Source organism: Carya illinoinensis, chromosome 4 (assembly GCF_018687715.1).
Source record: "Carya illinoinensis cultivar Pawnee chromosome 4, C.illinoinensisPawnee_v1, whole genome shotgun sequence".
NCBI classification, from domain to species: domain Eukaryota; kingdom Viridiplantae; phylum Streptophyta; class Magnoliopsida; order Fagales; family Juglandaceae; genus Carya; species Carya illinoinensis.
The window spans coordinates 36,350,001-36,369,600 of record NC_056755.1 but is presented as its reverse complement, the minus strand read 5'-3'; the positions used below and the strand labels follow the sequence as shown (position 1 = coordinate 36,369,600).

The 19,600-nt window shown below is 31.9% G+C and overlaps 1 pseudogene; it reads left to right on the top strand.

Moving 5' to 3' along the window:
- Positions 1-9,449: 9,449 nt before the first annotated feature.
- On the top strand, positions 9,450-14,619 carry LOC122308164 (annotated as a pseudogene).
- Positions 14,620-19,600: the final 4,981 nt, after the last annotated feature.

The following is a 19,600-nucleotide window of genomic DNA, read 5'->3' as shown; positions in this document are numbered from 1 at the left end:
ATCCCTTCTCCAAACATTTTAGGAACTCTTAATTCAGTACCCTCTTTCCATGTCTTTCTACCCCAATTTTCTAGTTTATTCCATCTTTTTACCACAGGTTTCTCAAGTCCATCATTTACATCAACCATTTGCTTGGACCTATGCCTAATCTTATCCCATCTCAAATCATCAATGACCCTTAATTCGTCTTCTTATTCTCCTTCATATATCTTCCTCAAAATCTCCATCTCTGTGAACAAAACCACTTTGCCGATCCTCTGTCTTGTCTATTATATTCCTAGCTTCTTCACACCCTTCTACCAATTGATCACTTTTCCTCACAAAATTGTCCCCTGCCACCTTCCAAGAAGAACTGGCATTTTCAAATGTTGTTGCTTCCTCCAATTTTTTTTTCCTATTCTTCCCTCAAAAACTAATCGCAAATTCCAACCAAGAACTTCGACTTGTCTTTATAGATGTTCCTCTCTCCAACCCTTTTGCTTCTTTATCTGTATTTGAAACCAACCGAGGAAGAGCTTTTCTAGTTCTTCCCACAGAGTTCTTGTCACCTCCTCTTCGAGCATACGAACTTGAAGAACTTGTAGTTCTAGCCAGAAAGCAATATTGTACGACACTATTATGCCAGAACCAACTCGACACGCTTCTGAGTTTTGATATATTGCCAATTTTCAAGCTCTTCCAATGAGAACAAGTGTTACTTATCAAAATTAATGCATCTTCCAATGTTGTATTTTGGACTTTGATTGGTTGCAAAATTATTTAGTTTAATTAGATTTGTTGTTGGGAGCTGGTGGTGATCTTGAATAGTGGTTCTTGATTTCCAGTTTGTGCTTGGCAGAAAAGGCTGCATCTTTTGGGTATCTTTGCTAGTGTTATTTCCAATTAATCTTGCTAAGGCGTGTTTTGCAATCGTCCACTAGAGCCATAGTCTTACACTTGCAAGAGAGAAGAGATGGAGGTGATTAGAATTTAGGGGTAGAAATCCTCAAATGCCAAAGTTTTTTTGAGAAGTTTTTTAGATATAATATTCAATAAGTTTTCTGAAAGGAGTGGAAAATTTTAAATATTCTTTTGAAGTCAATTTTCTATTGAAAAATGCATAGCAAAATTTGAAAATTGTTTGAATATGTATTTTAAAAGAATAGTTTTTATTTTGATTTTTAAATTTAGATAATGATTGGATGAAAATTTTAGCTAAAATATTTTTTCAGACTTAAAGATATTTTATTTTATTTTGAATAACTTTGTAGGAATAAAAACTTAGAAAATAGGAAAACTAAATATGGTTATCCTAGAACATTCTCATTGGTTTAGCCAAATATAAATGCAAACTAATATTTGACTAGCAGTCCCTTAAAATAGTCTACATTGGAAGAGGCAAAATCCAAATGAAAAAATCTCTCATTTTATTGCTACATAGCAATTGCACCGCTAATTATTATTTACATACATACATATATATATATATATATATATATATATGTATATAAGTGCTTGGGTTCATACAATTTACAATGGATTTGAATTAAAAAATGTTAGAAAAAAAAATTAGAAAAAAAAATTATAAAAAAATTAATAATATCTTATTATTATTTTAGCTAATAGATAGATAATCTCATGCGGGAATCTCTTTTAAAAGGAATAGGCAAAAGATAAAATATGTGATTTTAACTGTGCTTTTGTCTAAGGCAATTAGAGGTTTTGGAGTAGAAATGAGAATTTTGAGTTTGAGATGAGAGTTTAAAATATTAGTTTTAGTAATATTATTGTATTGGGATTTGAAAAAGTTAGATTGAGATTTGAAAAAGTTGAATTATTTATTATATTTTGTATGAGAATTTGAGAAATGTGTAATGATAAGATGAGAATTTTGAATTTGAGATGAGAATTTTAAATTTCCAAACCTGACCAAAATGCTTTTCTTTGGATCTTTACTAATGGGCTCTACTGAGGGCAAAGGTCATATAACCATCATGCCATGTTAGCATCAAGAAAGAGGCAAATACATTAATGATGTACTTTATCTTTGTTTTAATAATCATATCTTGGTTTTTCTGATTCCAAACCATTTCATGGAGGTTGTGGAAAGCATTGGCCATTGACTAAAGAGATCGTAGCTTGACTGCTTGCATGAGTGGTTGTGGAAAAAATGAAGCTATCTAGAATCCCAATAGATGAAGGAGTTGCTTCCATTGGATATAAGTAACTTTTCCTAACAACAATTCCACTTATCAAAATGAGAAATGATACTTGTAGTCATGATGAGTGTGTAAGTGTCTCGCAATTACTTAAAAAAAAGAATAAATATGAAATTCACATGAAAAGAAAATTAATTTTTTTAATAGTGGATCTCACTTTTTTTTAAAGCGATTGCACAATACTTGCTTACTTCACGACTATATATAGTATTACTCATTCAAAATAATTAAATAGATAAAATTCTGACCACAATCCCATTCCTGAAAAATATATGACATCATGATCGACAGGGAAAAAAACAAAGCAATTTTGCCATGTTCTCAAACTACTAAAGAATTTCAGTTGATCTCATTTTCCCCTTAAAAAGATAAAACTCCACCTATAAATTCAACAAAACAAAAAGTACCAAAAAATCCTATTAAATCAAATTTTTTATTTTAAAATATTAAAATGTGAAATCACTACTTATCAAAAAAATCTAGAGCTGATGGGAAGATGCAGATTATATTATTTATATTATATTTTAGCACTCCCCATCAATGAATGAGTCCAATATGTAGAATATTTAATAAATGAAGTAGAGTGAAGAGTTAGAGTTCAAACTTAGTATTTCTACTTTGATACTATGTGAAATCATATAAATTTTTTAACTTCTGATTTTAATGTTTAAAAAATATATAATTTTTCAATAATTTGAATGATGACTTGCCTAAATTGATAGTAAACTTATTCCTCTTTCTTCCCTTGTTCACGTTGAGGCAAGTTTCAAATTTTGTTTTTCATCTTAAAGAATCATTAGATAAAGGTATTTTGAAAAAGAGAATAACTTATCATTAAAAAGAAAAGATTTATTTTTTAGGTGGATGTAAAGAATTTGTTCGGAACTTTCACCTCCTAAACTTACACAATTCATTTTTTCTATTTAACTGCTCCATTTGACATTTCAACACAATTCATGCTGAACAAGCTCAATTTGGCTACTATATTTAAAAATCAAGACTTTCAAGTGACTAGAAGAACAAAAACACCACAAATTTGAGTTTTTCGATGAAAACAAGGATTTTAAGCACGCACGAATCATATTAAACGTTCCCCTGTGGGTTGCAAGGTGGAGGTGGTTTCTTTAGGGGGAGATTCTGCTTCTTTTGTGGGAAATGTTTTATAAATATGGGTGGTCGGATGCAATGGAGGGGCGAAGGCGTAGCCATTGCTTTGGGTGTTGGGTATTGCCTGTTTTGAAAGTTCACATTTCTCGGATTATTTTATTCAAAAATGTATCTAGTTTCATACCTCATTTAATTAAATAGATGAAATAAGATAAGATGAGAAATCTATTAATAGTAATGAAATGGTTTGAGTTAAAATGTTTTATGAAATTTTGAGAAATGAAAGAGAAAAATTGAATAAAAATATTATAAAGTTAAAATATAATTACAATATAGTTTTTTAATATTATTTTTATTTTGATATTTGAAAATTTTAAATTTTCTTTTGTATTTTGTTTGGAAGTTAGGAAGGTTGTAATAATTAGATAAAAAAATGTTGAAAATATGAGATTAAAAAATGTTTATGTTGAATGGTGTTTGGATGTTAAAATGAGATAGATTGAGATCATCTATAAAATCAAACAGAGCCTCGGTCTTTTCACGTTTGTTCTTCATTTTTACTTAAATGAAGGCTGACCAAATTGTTTTGTTATACCCAGAAGTGTTAGGGTTTCTTGCTAGTTCGATATGCCAAAAGGAAGTAACATAAAAAAGCAAACTGTTTGCATTCTCTTTAACGAGGAAAAATAAATGAAAGTACAAACATCTTAATCTAGAATAGTCTAAAATGTGTGTTGAAAGTGAAAAGGCACTATTTAAAAAATAAAAATAAAAATTAAGTGCTACAGTAACAGAAAGATGAAAAAGGGAACATGGACACCCTAACCTCCCAAAAGAGCATAATTATTATTATTTAAATTCAAATAAAATTTGATAAAAAATAATATTGATCCTTAAAAATTTAAAAACTTCTTGAAATCTTTGTAAAATATGAAACTTTTCTTCTAATACAATATAAAATTCTTGAGTCTTCTTAAAAGTATGAGAAAACGGTTCTCTATTTTTTAAAATTCATAATTTTTGTATCCAAAATATAAAAATGAGTATACATACATATAAAAAATAAAATAAAAATAAAAAAGAACCAAAAAACAAAAAAACAAAACTTTACCACCAAAAATTGAAAAATTTGGAAATATGAGTTAAAAAATATACAATCAAAAAAATATTTCTTCTAAATTGAAGGAATATGAAATTAAATTACGTTTATAATGTGTTTTTTATAATTACAAATAATAAAATGTATAATATATATATACATACATAGGCATGAATGCAAGCATTATCGTCATTGCATATGCAGTGGCAGAACCATTAATTTCTTTGAGGCACCAACTTTTTTACCGTGTATCACATTTACGTGAAATAAATAAAAATTTAAAAAATCATAAAAACATTATTACATATAAAACTATAGGATCTCGATAATTTGCTACATATACGTAGAAATAAGATTCTATAAGTACAGCTTAATATATGTTTCAGATTTTTTACGATAAAATAATATCCATCTATTATTATTTGTATAATGAAATATTTATAATTTAATTTTTTCATAAAAACTATCAAGTGGTATTTTTGAAAGTAATCTTTTATTATAGTATGTAAGCTAATTATGTTTTGTGTAAAATCTAGATATTTTTGTGTTACATTAAAGAAAATGTTATAATTGAAACCTTAAATAATTTTTTATTTATTTTTGCTTAATGAAGTCTAGAAAAGAAAACCTTTCAACTATTTTTTTATATAGATTATCACATTTAAATGATTTTTCTTGTATTAATTTTAATTTGGACTCCATACATTTAAGAAACCTATTACTGTATAACAAAAAGTTTTGAGATCCATATTAATAAGTTTATTATTTTTCTGATTAATTTTTATTTAATTTTAGTGAGACCACATCCTTAAAAATATATATTATATAGAAGTTATACAAAATTTAAGAAGTATAAGAGAAAAATTACAAAGAAACATTATTAAGTATATTGAAATTTTATAAAATTTTAAAAAATATATTGAGATTATGAATTTTTTGGGATGAGCCATTTTCTACATTTATAGAACTATATTGAATAAGATCTTAGAATCTTAGAGGTATTTTAAATTTTCCATAAATTTGAGAGTCATGGCCCCCTTAAGCTAAAGGTGGTTCCACCACTGTGCATAAGTCATTGCATACATCAATATGCCCCCAAAATAGAATTCCTAGTTCTGCCATTGACTAGACACCTTCGTGCTATGGCTTACTTTCATCTAGATATTTGTATGATATATATTTAGTCACAACGCTCTTTATGTGGTACACATTTTTTGGAGATAGGACCCTCGTAAATTTCTCCATCCATTGGTATCAATAGAAATTACATTGACCAACAAGAGATTGCAACGTGGCAAGTTTAGATAATGAGAGATAAAATAGAATAATTATTTTATAAATCAGTTTTATATTAAAATTTATGAAAATAAATAATAAATTTGAAATTTTATTTGAAATTTTATTTTTTAATAATAATTTTTGTGTTGATTTTATGTTTAGATAATAATTAATAATTTTTGTGTTGATTTTATGTTTAGATAATAATTAAATAAAACATTTAAATGGCATATGTTTCATATTTAAAGATATTTAATTTGATTTTGAATAATATTTAAAAAAAAATTTCGAAAAAGCTTTTTGTATCTTGATCTTTAACTGATGGGCTACTGCCGGTGAGTAACCTTTATACATGCCATGATGGCACAAAGAAAGAGGCAAATACATCCTTATATTTTTTTAATTTTTGTGTAATAGTCATATCTGACTTTTCTAATTTTAATTTATTTAATTATAATTATAAAAGAGTAATATTATGTATAATCATAAAATATATAAATTTTATATAATAATTTTAAAAAAGAGTAAAATTTATTATTAAAAAATTAATTTTAATATATAAATATTATATATATTATTATTAATTTTTTTGAATAATTATACGACAGGGACTGATATATATCATTTATTGTCGCGGAAAGCATCGGCTTAGACTAAGGAGATTAGGTCAGTGTCAATGCTTTAGTGGAAGTGGAAAAAAGAATGACTCTATCCAATGAATGAAGGAGAAGGTGTTGCTTCGCTGGATATCGTAGTCGTGAAGTTCACGGGATGGTGCGGATACAACCAACACATCATCCAAACGAGTCAAAGTCTTAATACACGAGTGGGGTTGGGGTTCTTTGACGTTTCTTCCCTTGTTCACGTTGGAAAATTTGCAGAAACGTTTTCCTTGATTTGACGTTTAGACGTTTTCCAATGAGAAATATTTTTTGCAGTCGGAAGATGTAGTCGGTATGCAGTCGGCTGTAAAAAAAAAATTAATACGGGACCTACATGAAAAAAAAAATTCTTTTTATAACTTTTTATAATTCATGTAGGTCCTCTTGAATATAAAAAATTTTTTTTATAATTTTTTTTTATTCATTCCGTACAGCCGACTGCACGCCGACTACGTGTGGCGACTGTATATAGCAAAGCCCTTTCCGAATTTGATGTGTTATTTTGAATAAATCTACCATATCGTCCAAGTGTACCCTACTAAATTACCACCCCTCAAATTAAATTTTTTTTTTCAAATATTGTTTTACTTAATAATTAATAAAATAATTTTTAACATATTGATATATTTTTTATTTTTTTAAAATATTTAAAGATATTTAATAAAATATAAAAAATTAAAAACACATTTGTGCTGGGCTGCAGACCAGCACTGCTGGTGTTTTTTTTCCCATCTATCTCGAGTTTTCATTTTGGGGTGTACATGTATGCTAGATTTTTTTTTTTTTTTTTTTTTTTTTTCTGACCCAAAATCCAGAAATTTCCGTTCAAATTGGATCCCGACGGTAAAGTATTATTCTATTCATCTGAATCCGATTACAAATCCGGTTACTAACCCAGTTAATCTGTATTCGGGTCTTTTTTTTTTTTTTTTTCCTTTGTTTTTAAAGCAATTTTATATATATTAAATAGAATAATTTTTTTAAATCAGTTCTATATTAAAATTTCTGAAAATAAATAATAAATTTGAAATTTAATTGAATATATATATATTTTTATAATAATTTTTGTGTTGATTTATAGGTAGATAATGATTAAATAAAACATTTAAATGGCATATGTTCCAGATGATTTAAAGATATTTAATTTGATTTCGAATAATATTTTTTTAAAAAATTAAAATTTGAAAAATCCTTTTGTATCTGGGTCTTTAACTGATGGGCTACTGCGGTGTAATTTTACATATAATTGTAGAATATATAAATATTATATAATTATTTTTAAAAAAAGTTGAATTAAAAAATTAATTTTTTATATAAATATTATATATATTTTTTAAAAGAAAAATTCTATATATCATACTATTATTTTACTTATATTTTATTAAGTAAGATGTGATATATTTATTATTATTAAATAATTATTTATTATATATTTATTTATCATCAAATAATAATAAATATATTATATTATATATAATAAGATATAAATAGAATAGTAATATAATATATAGGATTATTATTTTTAAAATAATTATATGACTACTGTATCATTTCTTTGTCGTGGAAAGCATCTACCTTGACTAAAAAGATCAGGTCAGTATCAATGCTTTATTGGAAGTGGAAAAAAGAATGACGCTATCCAATGAATGAAGGAGAATGTGTTGCTCCGCTGGATATCGTACTCATAGTCGTGAAGTTCACGGGATAGTGCGGATACAACGAACACATCATCCAAACGAGTCAAAGTCTAATACACGAGTGACCCGAGTGGGGTTGGGCCCGTTGGAGTTCTTTGACGTTTCTTCCCTTTTCCACATTGGAAAATTGGAAAATGATAGGGGGGATCCCGCTCCTTTTGTTTTTTTTTTTTTTTTGAAAAGAATAAATTCTTTTAACTTAATAATTAAGGATGAATGCTATACAATCTCCTAATATTCTATATTTTTTTTTTAATTTTTTAATATTTTTTTTGAATTTATTCTTTTTAAATTAATTTAATTCTTTTATCCATTATTTATATATTAAATATTTGATAAAAGATAAAATAATAAAAATTAAAAAAAAATATAAAATGTAGAATGTTGGAAGATTGTGAAAATTTTTTCCTTGAAAAATTTGCAAACGTGAGGTTCCTTGAGTTTTCCTTGATTTGATGTTTCGACGTTCCACCATTTAATGTGTTTTTTTTTAATGAGTAATTATACGAATCAACCACTGTAGATATCCCACACCCCACATTTCTTACAAAACAATCCATTATTTCATTCTCTCTCCTCAACTCTTTTCAATTTCATCCAACTCTCTCTCTTTCCTCAGCTCAATCTCATTGGACCATTCTCTCTCCTAAGGCTCTCTCTCTTCTCAAACTTTCTCTCATCTAATTGACTCCCTCAATATCTCATTTCAAATTCTTTTTAATTTTTTCTTTTTTCTTTTTTCCTCATCATACCCCTCTCTCTTTCTTGTCATTTTTATCCATCATTTTACTCTCTCTCATCTCATGGGACCTTTCTCTCATCAAGCTCTCTCCTCAAATTCTCTCTCATCTCATCATATCCCTTATCATTTTTGTTAATAGAAAGAAGAGATAGAGAAAAAGATTTAAAAAAATCCACATAAGAAATAGGGTGTAAGAAGAGAACAACTACAGTAGCTGATGAGAAGAATACTTTTTTTTTAATAAACCTTATTTTTTAAAATTGTTTTATATAATAATTAAGGAAATAATTTTTAATATATTAGCATTTTTTTATTTTTTAAAAATATTTAAAGATATTTAAAGATATTTTTTAGGTGATAGGTTAGAACTGCTCATATTTTTTTCCCATCTTTGTCGAGTTTTCATTTTGGGGTGTACATGCATACTAGATTTTTTTTATCCGATCCGAAATCCAGAATTTTCAGTCCAAATTGATCCAGACGGTAGGGTATTATTCTATAAATCTGAATCCAACTACGAATCCGGTATTAACCCAGGTAATCCATAATCGGGTCCTTTTTTTCTTTGTTTTAAGGCTATTAAATTCCAACAAAACCTTTACCTGTGTCGAGAGAAAATAAACAAAAATGTTAAAAATCGCTCCCTCCTAATTTTCTATATAAAGCTTTGCCCATGCCAAGACACCTACTCGAAACTCAACCCTCCCTCTCTCTCTCTCTCTCTCTCACACTCTCTCTCTATATCTCTCTCACACACACTCTCTCTCCAGTGGTTGATTCAAGTACTCCTGTTAAAAAGCCAACGGTGCTATCTGAGTCAACTCAAGCCAATCAATCGTTGCAAAACCAGGACTCCAGCCCCCAGCTGCTGCCGCAAAACTCACCAGGTAAGGTCTTTGTTCGAATTTAATAGCTTTAAAGTTAAAAAAATGTCTATAAAAATATTCGTTTCATGTAAAATAATAAACATAAAGTCCTATAAAAAAAAAAAAGCCTTTCAAAAGTATCAAAATGACTTAAAAAAAAAGAGCGAAAAAAGAATAATAATAAACCCGGATATCCAATTACAACTAAGATTTCCGGAATTAAACTAGATTATCGTCCTGGTTTTGGCATGATTTACCCAGGCGGTTATCCGCCTGGTTTTCAAAACCTGGATATGGATCCGGTTATAATCAGGTATCCGGATCCATATCTAGATTTACAGTCATATTTTCATCTGTTGATTAGCTCATTACTGAAATCAGAATTCAGATTAGATCCAGAGCCAAAGTAAATCAATCCCTACAATGACAAAAGCAACTCTAATATTTATCCATTTTTCTTTCTACCTCAATACCTTTTCCTTCTTTCTCATTCATGCAAACTCTCAGCTCAGTGCTCAAGAAAAAGAAATCCTACTAACCCTGAAAAAACTCTGAGACATTGGATTCCAACAAACTCCTTGTCCCATTGTTTGTGGCCTTAGATCACTTGCTCCAATGGCTCTATCATTAGATTATCCTTTCGAGATTATAACATCTATAGAACAATCTCACCCTTTCTTTGCAACCTCAAGAACTTCATAACATTTGATGTTTATAATAATAGTTTCCACTCAATGGAGTTCTCGAGAGTTCTCTACAACCCTTCCATGTGGGAATTTCTACACCTCTTATAGAACTACTTTTATGGTGCAAAAATTCTTGACCTCTCTACAACTTATGTTTTGAAGGATTTGTACACAATCTTTATGACCTAAACTTTCACAAATCATTTTTCTTATTTTAACTACCCCACTTGACATGTAAACATAATTTATGCTAAATAAGATTTGGCTGCTATATTTAAAAGTCAAAGCTCTCAAGTGACTAGAGGAACAAATATACCACAAAATTGAGTTTTTCTATGAAAACAAAGATTTGAAGCATATACCAATCATGTTAAACACTCTCTTATGGGTTCCAAAGTCAATCACGACACAAAAAAAAAAAAAAAAAAAAGACAAAAGAAAAAAAGAAAGAAAGAAAGAAGAGGGAGATAGTTAGTTCTTAGCAAACTATCCTCTTGGTTCTAAACACATGAGTAAATCTACTAATCTTGTTTTAAAAACGATTTTTTTCTTTAAGAATCCTTTGTTTTGTTTCTTATTTACTTAATAGGGATGAAAAGTTCCAGCCAACATAACTGTATCATCTCAGCAAAGATGTTGGACTAAACTTGCAATTATTGGTCAACAAATGAGCTTTCCCCGAAAAATAAGCAAATGTTATGCTCTTTGAATTTTTCTTGATTGGAAGTTTGAACATCCCACCATCGGGTGTGTTTTTTCTTATCTTTCTTGAATTTCATGTGTTTATTAGCTCATTGTTGAGATCAGAGTTCAGACCAGAGCAAGAAGCAAAGCAACTCAACCTCAAGTAATGAAGAAAACAACTCTAATATTTCTCCATATCTCTATCTACATCAGTACCTTTTTCCACTTTCTTAGCCATGTCAACTCCCAGCTCAGTGCTCAAGAACAAGGAATCCTACTAAACCTAAAAAAACTTTGGGGAAACCCAGAATCTCTCAAACACTGGATTCCAACAAACTCCTCCTCCCATTGTTCCTGGCCTGAGATCACTTGCTCCAATGCCTCAATCATTGGATTATCCTTTCGAGATTATAACATCAATGGAACAGTCACACCCTTCATCTGCAACCTCAAGAACCTCACAACATTTGATGTTTATAATAACAGTTTCCACTCAACGGAGTTCCCGAGAGCCCTCTACAACTGTTCCAAGCTGGAAGTTCTTGTTCTCTCACAGAACTACTTTCATGGTGCAATCCCCAATGACATTCACCGCATGTCTCGGCTTCGAGAGCTGAGCCTCGAAGGCAACAACTTCGATGGTAACATCCCAGCATCTATCGGGCGGTTGACAGAACTGAGAAAACTCATGCTTATCACTTGTCCGCTTATTGGTTCTTTCCCGCCAGAAATTGGAAACCTATCCAATCTGGAGGAACTAGGATTGGCCGATAATTCCAAGATAGTGTCAACGTTCCCTTCGGAGTTTGGAAAGTTGAAGAAATTGAAGTTTTTATGGATGGCCAACACGAATTTGATCGGAGAAATCCCAAACACGATCGGAGAAATGGAAGCTTTGGAGCATTTGGATTTGTCAACAAACAGCTTGACCGGGAAGATCCCGGACAGTTTGTTTATGCCAAAGAATCTAAGGATTGTTTACCTATACAAAAACAAATTTTCTGGGGAGATTCCTCGGGTGGTCAAGGCTTTGAACCTCAATTTCGTCGACCTCTCAGAAAATAATTTGGTTGGGATAGTTCCCGATGATTTTGGAAAGCTCAAAAATTTGACAAGTCTGGCTTTGTTTCTGAATCAGTTATCTGGAAAAATCCCAGATAGCATTGGTCGTCTTCCGAGGTTGATACATCTTGGCTTATTTAACAATAATTTTTCAGGGAGTTTGCCTCTAGAACTAGGGAGCTATTCTATGTTAAAAAGGCTTTGGGTTTCAACTAACAAGCTTACAGGCCAGTTGCCAGAGCACTTGTGTGACAATGGGAAGTTGGTGGAAGTGATAGCATCAGAAAACCAGCTTGTTGGAGAGTTGCCCAAGTCATTTGGAAATTGCAATAGTTTGGAATTAGTCAAGATATACAGAAATAATTTTTCTGGGAATATTCCAAGTGGTCTTTGGACATCATCGAATCTGAACATGTTGATGTTAAGTGATAATTCTTTTACAGGCGAGTTACCTGAGAGATTGGCATGGAATCTTTCACGATTGGAGATGAATAATAATAAGTTTTCAGGTAAAATTCCACAGGGAGTGTCTTCCTCAAGGAATTTGTTGGTTCTCAAAGCTAGTAATAACCTCTTCAATGGCACGATTCCTCGAGATCTTTCTGGTTTGACAACTCTTTTTCTTGATCAAAACCGACTTTCAGGCACCCTTCCTTCGGATATTAATTCATGGAAATTGCTGAATACACTAAACCTCAGCCGAAATGAAATCTCTGGACAGATTCCAAAGGAACTTGGTTCTTTACTAGGCCTTACTGAATTGGACTTGTCAGAAAACCAATTGTCTGGCCCAATTCCATCAAAACTTGGCCTCCTAAAGCTCACTTCATTCAATCTGTCTTCAAATCATTTGACTGGAAACATCCCAAGTGAGTTCGAGAATGATGCATATGCCCACAGCTTTTTAAACAATCCTGGTCTTTGTGCTAATAGACCATCTCGATATCTTAATCTCGAGAACTGCAGTTCGCGCCGCCAAAAGTCGAGCAAAACTTATTACAAATTAATTGCTTGGATCACAGGTTTGGTGGTAGTAGTTCTTCTAGGTTTATTTGTTTCATTCTTTGTGATAAGAGATTACAAAAAAGGAAAGCATGGATTGCATTTGAAATGGAAGCTCGTTTCATTCTAGAAGCTGAATTTTATAGAATCAGACATTTTATCAGGATTGACAGCCAATAACCTGATTGGTTTTGGTCGATCAGGTCATGTATATCATGTTGTTATTAATCATTCAGGTGATATTGTTGTTGTGAAGAAGATTTGGAATAATAGATAGCTTGAAGGAAAGCTTGAAAAAGAATTAATGGCAAAAGTCCAAATATTTAGTTCAATTCGAAATGCTAACATGGTGAAGTTGCTCTACTGTATCTCCAATGATAATTCAAAACTTCTTGTCTACAAGTATTTGGATAACTGTAGCCTGGATCGTTGGCTGCATAGGAAGAGTAGAGCAACAACCTTTTCAAGTTCAGTCAATCATACTATCTTGGATTGGTCTAAAAGGTTGTGTATAGCAGTTGGAGCTACCCAGGGGCTCTCCTATATGCACCGCGACTGCTCACCACCCATTGTTCATCGAGATATGAAGTCAAGCAACATCCTTTTAGATCTCGATTTCAATGCACAAATAACTGATTTTGGTCTAGCAAAGATATTGATCAAGGAGAGAGAACTGGCTACAATGTTAGCTGTGGCTGGCTCTTTTGGCTACACAGCTCCAGGTATGTGACAATATAGATTTATAAGTCTCCTTTTATTGATGATGTTTTCCTCTTTTTCCATCACCATAATTTTGGCTTAACTTGTGTTGTTGAATTGAAATGCAGAGTATGCTCGTACAACAAGAATTAATGAGAAGATCGATGTTTACAGCTTCGGGGTTATCATTCTAGAACTGACAATCGGAAGGAAAGCCAATGATGGTGATGAACACTCATCCCCAGCCGAATGGGCATTGTGACACATTCAAGATGGAAAACCAATAGGTGATGCCTTGGATCAGGAGGTCAAGGAGCCCTGTCGCTTGAATGAAATGTGTCATGTTTTCAAACTTGGACTCTATTGTACTAGCACACAACCTTCTACCAGGACATCCATAAAAGAGGTTCTTAAGGTTTTGCTCCAATGCAGCCAACCAGTCAAAAACTGAGAGAAGAAGGCAACAACTTAGATGTTTTTCCCTTCCTAAGGAATTCAAAATTAAATGAGGATGCTCAGCATTTTTCAAGACAAATGATAGACTAGATCCTCTATGGTTACTAAAATGAATTCAATGTTGAAGTTATTACCATTAAAATTGTGTTTGGTAAGTGAAGTAGTCTCAGGGTTGATTTGGATAGAGAGCCAAACTAGGCCTCAGACTACTTCACTACAATTTACAAACTATTTGCTAGTTTTTTACTTGAAAGCAATTGTTGAGATTTCAAGAACCTTTAAGGTATTGTACATGATAGCATATTGTCTGATTGTAATGCCCGTCCTTGTGGGGAGACTTTTAAAAAATGATTTTAATAAAGAGACAGGAATTACTATTCATTTTAGAGCTTTTTCATTTCTAACCCAGGATACAAAAGACTCCATGTTTAAAAATAAAATAGGTTTCTTAAATTAAAGAGAGTTACAACGGAAAACATTAAACTGTAAGGTTAAAAGTCCTTCATACAAAACATAATGCATAGGCTTTCATGCTCTTCTCCTTCGGGCTATGTCCGTCCTGATCCCTTCTACTCATTTTGTTCCTGGGAGGGGCATACATAAAAACTAAAATGAGTCGAATACTCATAAACATTACTTCATACAGTCAAAATATACTAACATAGGTTTTCAGTCACGCATTCATCACTCCATACATACTATACATAAGACATACATTCATTTAAAATATTACTAGGTGGGTTTTTTCTTAAGAAGGATTTTCTTTCATAAAAACATTTCCCCATGTCTCGTGCATTCATTTCTTAAAGAGTCAGAGCACACATACATTTTCTTATCACTTTCCTTTGGCCAGTACAAACTATTACACCTCATGTGTGACGGTTAGCAATCTTCCCTTGGACTTGCACTCCACCTGTGGCCACGGGTTGGGAAACTCTCTCAGTCATGGGGCAACACTGGTTGCACTATCAATACTACTTACCTGACATTACAGTCTACCCATTCATTTGGTACCATCATTCATTCATATGGCCATTATGTGTTTTCATACATTAAGCATTCCTTCATTCAGTCATTTCTTTAATTTCAGTCCTTTCATTCCTTTTCATTCTTTCAGCCTATTCATTCATAAACATCTTTTAAAAGCATGAGCTTAAACATCATCTTTTAAGGCATCATTTAAAGACATCAGTTCATAGCATCCTTAAAGCATCAGTTTATAAGGACATTTAAAACATTTTCTTCACATCATTTAAAGCACCGCTTAAAGCATAAGGCATAAGCCTCACATTTCATTTCATGAAAATACATATAAGATGTACTACGTATAATATCCATTCACATATAATTAATATTTTTGGGTGCATAAAAATGGGTTGCCAAGAAGGGCCATTACATACATATACTTGAAGACTTATACTTAGCATCTTTTCATAAAACGGGATTCATTTTGCAAAGCATCGTAGAGAGAAACATGTTATTTTCATTTCATTCATATCTTTAGAAAACTCTAGAAGTGATGAATATAATACTTACCTGGACTACATGCTATACCCATTTCATACAGTCCATTCATGTGCATGTTGGATGGCAACCTACATGAATATACAACCTTAACGTCATTCTCCATCTAGTGCATAAGCAACTAAACTAGAAAACATAGACTATATTTCACTTAGACACACTCTCATTCTCTTTGACCGGTGCAAAACTGTAAGTGCACAGTATCGTAGTTTTATAATAAAGTGATAAGAAGAGAATCGTTCTCAGGGATTGGTACCTTACTATTGCCAAATACCAAAATTATACTAAACTTGATTTTATCTAGAGGAATCACTAAGATTTTTGTAGTTGCAATTTAAACTAAAATCGACTCAAAAAGAAATACGCAAAGGAAATAAAACTGACGTTCGAAGATCAACTTAATGGGGAAGAAAACTTCTAGGAAATCGATTTCACCTAATTCTTCACTATGCTTTACTCATCCAGCTAATTTAATTTAATTCTTTTTGTTCATTAGCAAATCTGTAATCCATCCAACAGCCTCTTTCGATAGTCAATTGGAAATTATTCTTGTTCATCAATTCATACAAGAATATGCAAATTAATAAAGCAAGAAAGCAATAAGACCATTGATTTAATTACTACATAGGTTCATACAAGTCTTTCGATCTCTATACTTACCTATGCTGAAATATTCAAGATCTACCCTATGATTCCCTCTTTCGATAGCAAATCACAAGATTAAATATCATCTAATCAATGGCTAGTTAATTAGAAGTAATAAACTCAGAATAAATCAGATAAATAAAGAGAGAATTGCATTAAATTAGCATAGACAATCAAGCATAGTTCGGAAATAGGTTACATCGTTTTCCTAGAATAAAGAAAATTTAGCTCATGCTAGAAATGAAATTCAACATAAACGAATTCACCATAATTGTTCTGAGAAGATTGGAAGAAAATAAACACTGGCCGCAACTCGTCTTCAAAAACTCAAGGAAATGATTCAATGCTTTTCTCCCATCTGTGCTCGTGTATGATTCCAACGTACGCGCAATAATTGGAATTCCATCTCTAAAACAGATGAATTGAATCCTTCTAGCTGTGTTTTTCTGTCCCAAAAAGTGTTCTCCAGTCAACAGCTACGGCCATAGAGTAAAAAATCCATTTTTATATGGTGTGACAGCGGAAAACCTTAAATCTGTCAAAATACGATATTCGCTCGAGTGGGGTGTCGAGCGCACATCGAGCGTTCGACTCTGCCTGATTTCGCTTGAACGTCCTATCGAGCGCACATCGAGCGTTCGACTTTGCCTGATTTCGCTCGAGCGTCCTATGTCTCTGCTCGAGCGATCTTTGTTTTCCCGCAACCCGCTTGAGCTCACTGTCGAGCGGCAGTCGAGCGTTTGAATCTGCCTGAATTCGCTAGAGCGGCCAAAAGCCTCCGCTCGAGCGATCTTGTAAAATCTGCAATACGAAATTTTGCAAGTCATCAAATACCTCCAAACTTACAACTTTGTTTGTCCTCAAACAAAAAGAAAAGTAAATGATAGTTTAGGCAATATCAACTCGACCCCAAAGAGAAGTATCATCACTCACCAAGCTTTTATGAATTTAGATTTCATCAATAGTATCTTACTCTTTTAACATCAAAGATAGAAAGAAAATCAATCAATCATCACTCACCAAGCTTTTATGAATTTAGATTTCATCACTAGTATCTATTCATCACTAGTATCTTACTCTTTTAACATCAAAGATGGCAGGAAAATCAATAAAAAATTTTGCAATTTGTCAAGCAAGAGTTAGGCGTTTACTTCAACCTAAAGCTAAGACCTTGAGTGTGTGTGTGCTATAGTCAATTTATCCTCAAACCACCTGCAAACTCAGATAAAAGTAGAACAACCAAAATCAGAAGAATTCTCTTAAAACTTAACCCCATAAGTCCAATTTTCAGAAATCCTCTCCACTAATGTAGTCAAGACCAAAATCAGAGATCAAAAGGTCTTTAATAAGGTTGTAATGATAGGCCACAGGGTGAGGGTTAAGAAAGAACTGGATATGGAAAATCAAAGCAAACTGGAAAAATACTTAGTGAAAAGAACACTAAAAGAGATACCCACATGATTCAAATCATAGCTCTTTCTTGGCAATATGCTCATACTTGTGGCATTATTGTTGCTGTAATCACTGAAGCAATACCAACAATTCCTTTAACAAAATATGAGGTGATACATACTCCGCTTAGTGTCTTTTTTTTTTTTTGTTTTTTTTTACTATCTCTCTTCTTTTTTCTTCTTTGATCAAACAGAGCAAACATAATACAGTTCATCATGAAACAAATTTTCTCTTTTAAATGTAACTCTCCACCAAAGTATTTTCTCAAATGATCAAAGGTAGATTCATTGTTTTTCAGGCTTCGAGCGGGCATAGTTTTTGTAGTTCAAAGAATAAATAAAGGCTTATGAAGGCTCAAAGGGTTTGACTATGGAAACACACAATGTAATGATGACATGATATTAAGGACGACTGGGAAAGCTTTTTGGTTATGCCAAAGAAATGCCTAGATCATTTCTCTAATATTTGGTCTCAACTAGGATTTCGCCTCAAGGACCCATCAACGGATTCTAGAGCAAAGCAAAATCAAACTTCCCTCTTTCAATTAATTCAACTTCTTCTCTTCATAAGCAAAATGGAATAAGAGAAAAACGACGATGTGCTTAATTATATTCAAGGTCAAAGATTTAAACTAAAGTACCCACAAAACTCCACTTGACATAAAAGAAATTTTTGAAAATTTTTCTCAAAACCATCTTTAATCACAAATTTCAGAGTCATAGAGAATTCAATCTTACTCCAATGCATGCTTGGTAAAAGAATCAAACAACCCATCAACAACCCAAGACTTAGAAAACAAGAGGATCAAATGCATATAGGAATTTACACCCCCAAACTTAAACTAAACAATGTCCTCATTGTAATGCAAAAGTAAAAAGGATTGAAGAAATAAAAGGAACTTCCCTGGTTTCATGATGAATCTTCCACAGTTAAAAATTTTTTCAGCTCTTTATTCATGCTAAATAAACCTGCATCAAAAACCAATTTATTAAAACTCAATAAATAAAGATAATAAAATAAATGAAAGAATGAAAGAAAGATCTATGGGTTGCCTTCCATAAGCGCTTGTTTTAAAGTCTACAACCAGACTTTTCAATCATCATCAATTAGGATCTCCAAGAGGAATAAATGCATAGTTCCTCTCCATTTGTTCTCTATAGTAGTGCTTCAATCTCTGACCATTAACTCTGAAAATATTCCCTGTCTTGTCCTTCAAATCTACTGCTCCAAAAGAGAAAACTTCATGAATTGTATAAGGACCCGTCCATCTTGATTTTAACTTTCCTGGGAAGAGTTTGAGTCGTGAATTGAAGAGTAAAACTTGTTGTCCTGGTGCAAACTCTCGCCTAAGAATCTGTTTGTTATGCCACTTCTTCATCCTTTCTTTATAGATCTTTGCATTTTCATATGCATCATTCCGGAACTCTTCCATCTCATTCAATTGAAGAAGTCGCTTTTCACCTGCTGCCTTCAAATCAAAATTAAACTTTTTTACAGCCCAATAAGCTTTATGTCCAACTCTATAGGAAGATGACATGCCTTTCCAAAGACTAATCGGTATGGAGACATCCCGATAGGTGTTTTAAAGGCTGTACGGTATGCCCATAAAGCATCATCAAGCTTCTTCGCCCAATCCTTTCTATTGATTTTGACCGTCTTCTCAAGGATGTTCTTGATCTCTCTATTTGAAATTTCAGCTTGACTATTAGTTTGAGGATGGTAAGCAAGTGCTATCTTGTGC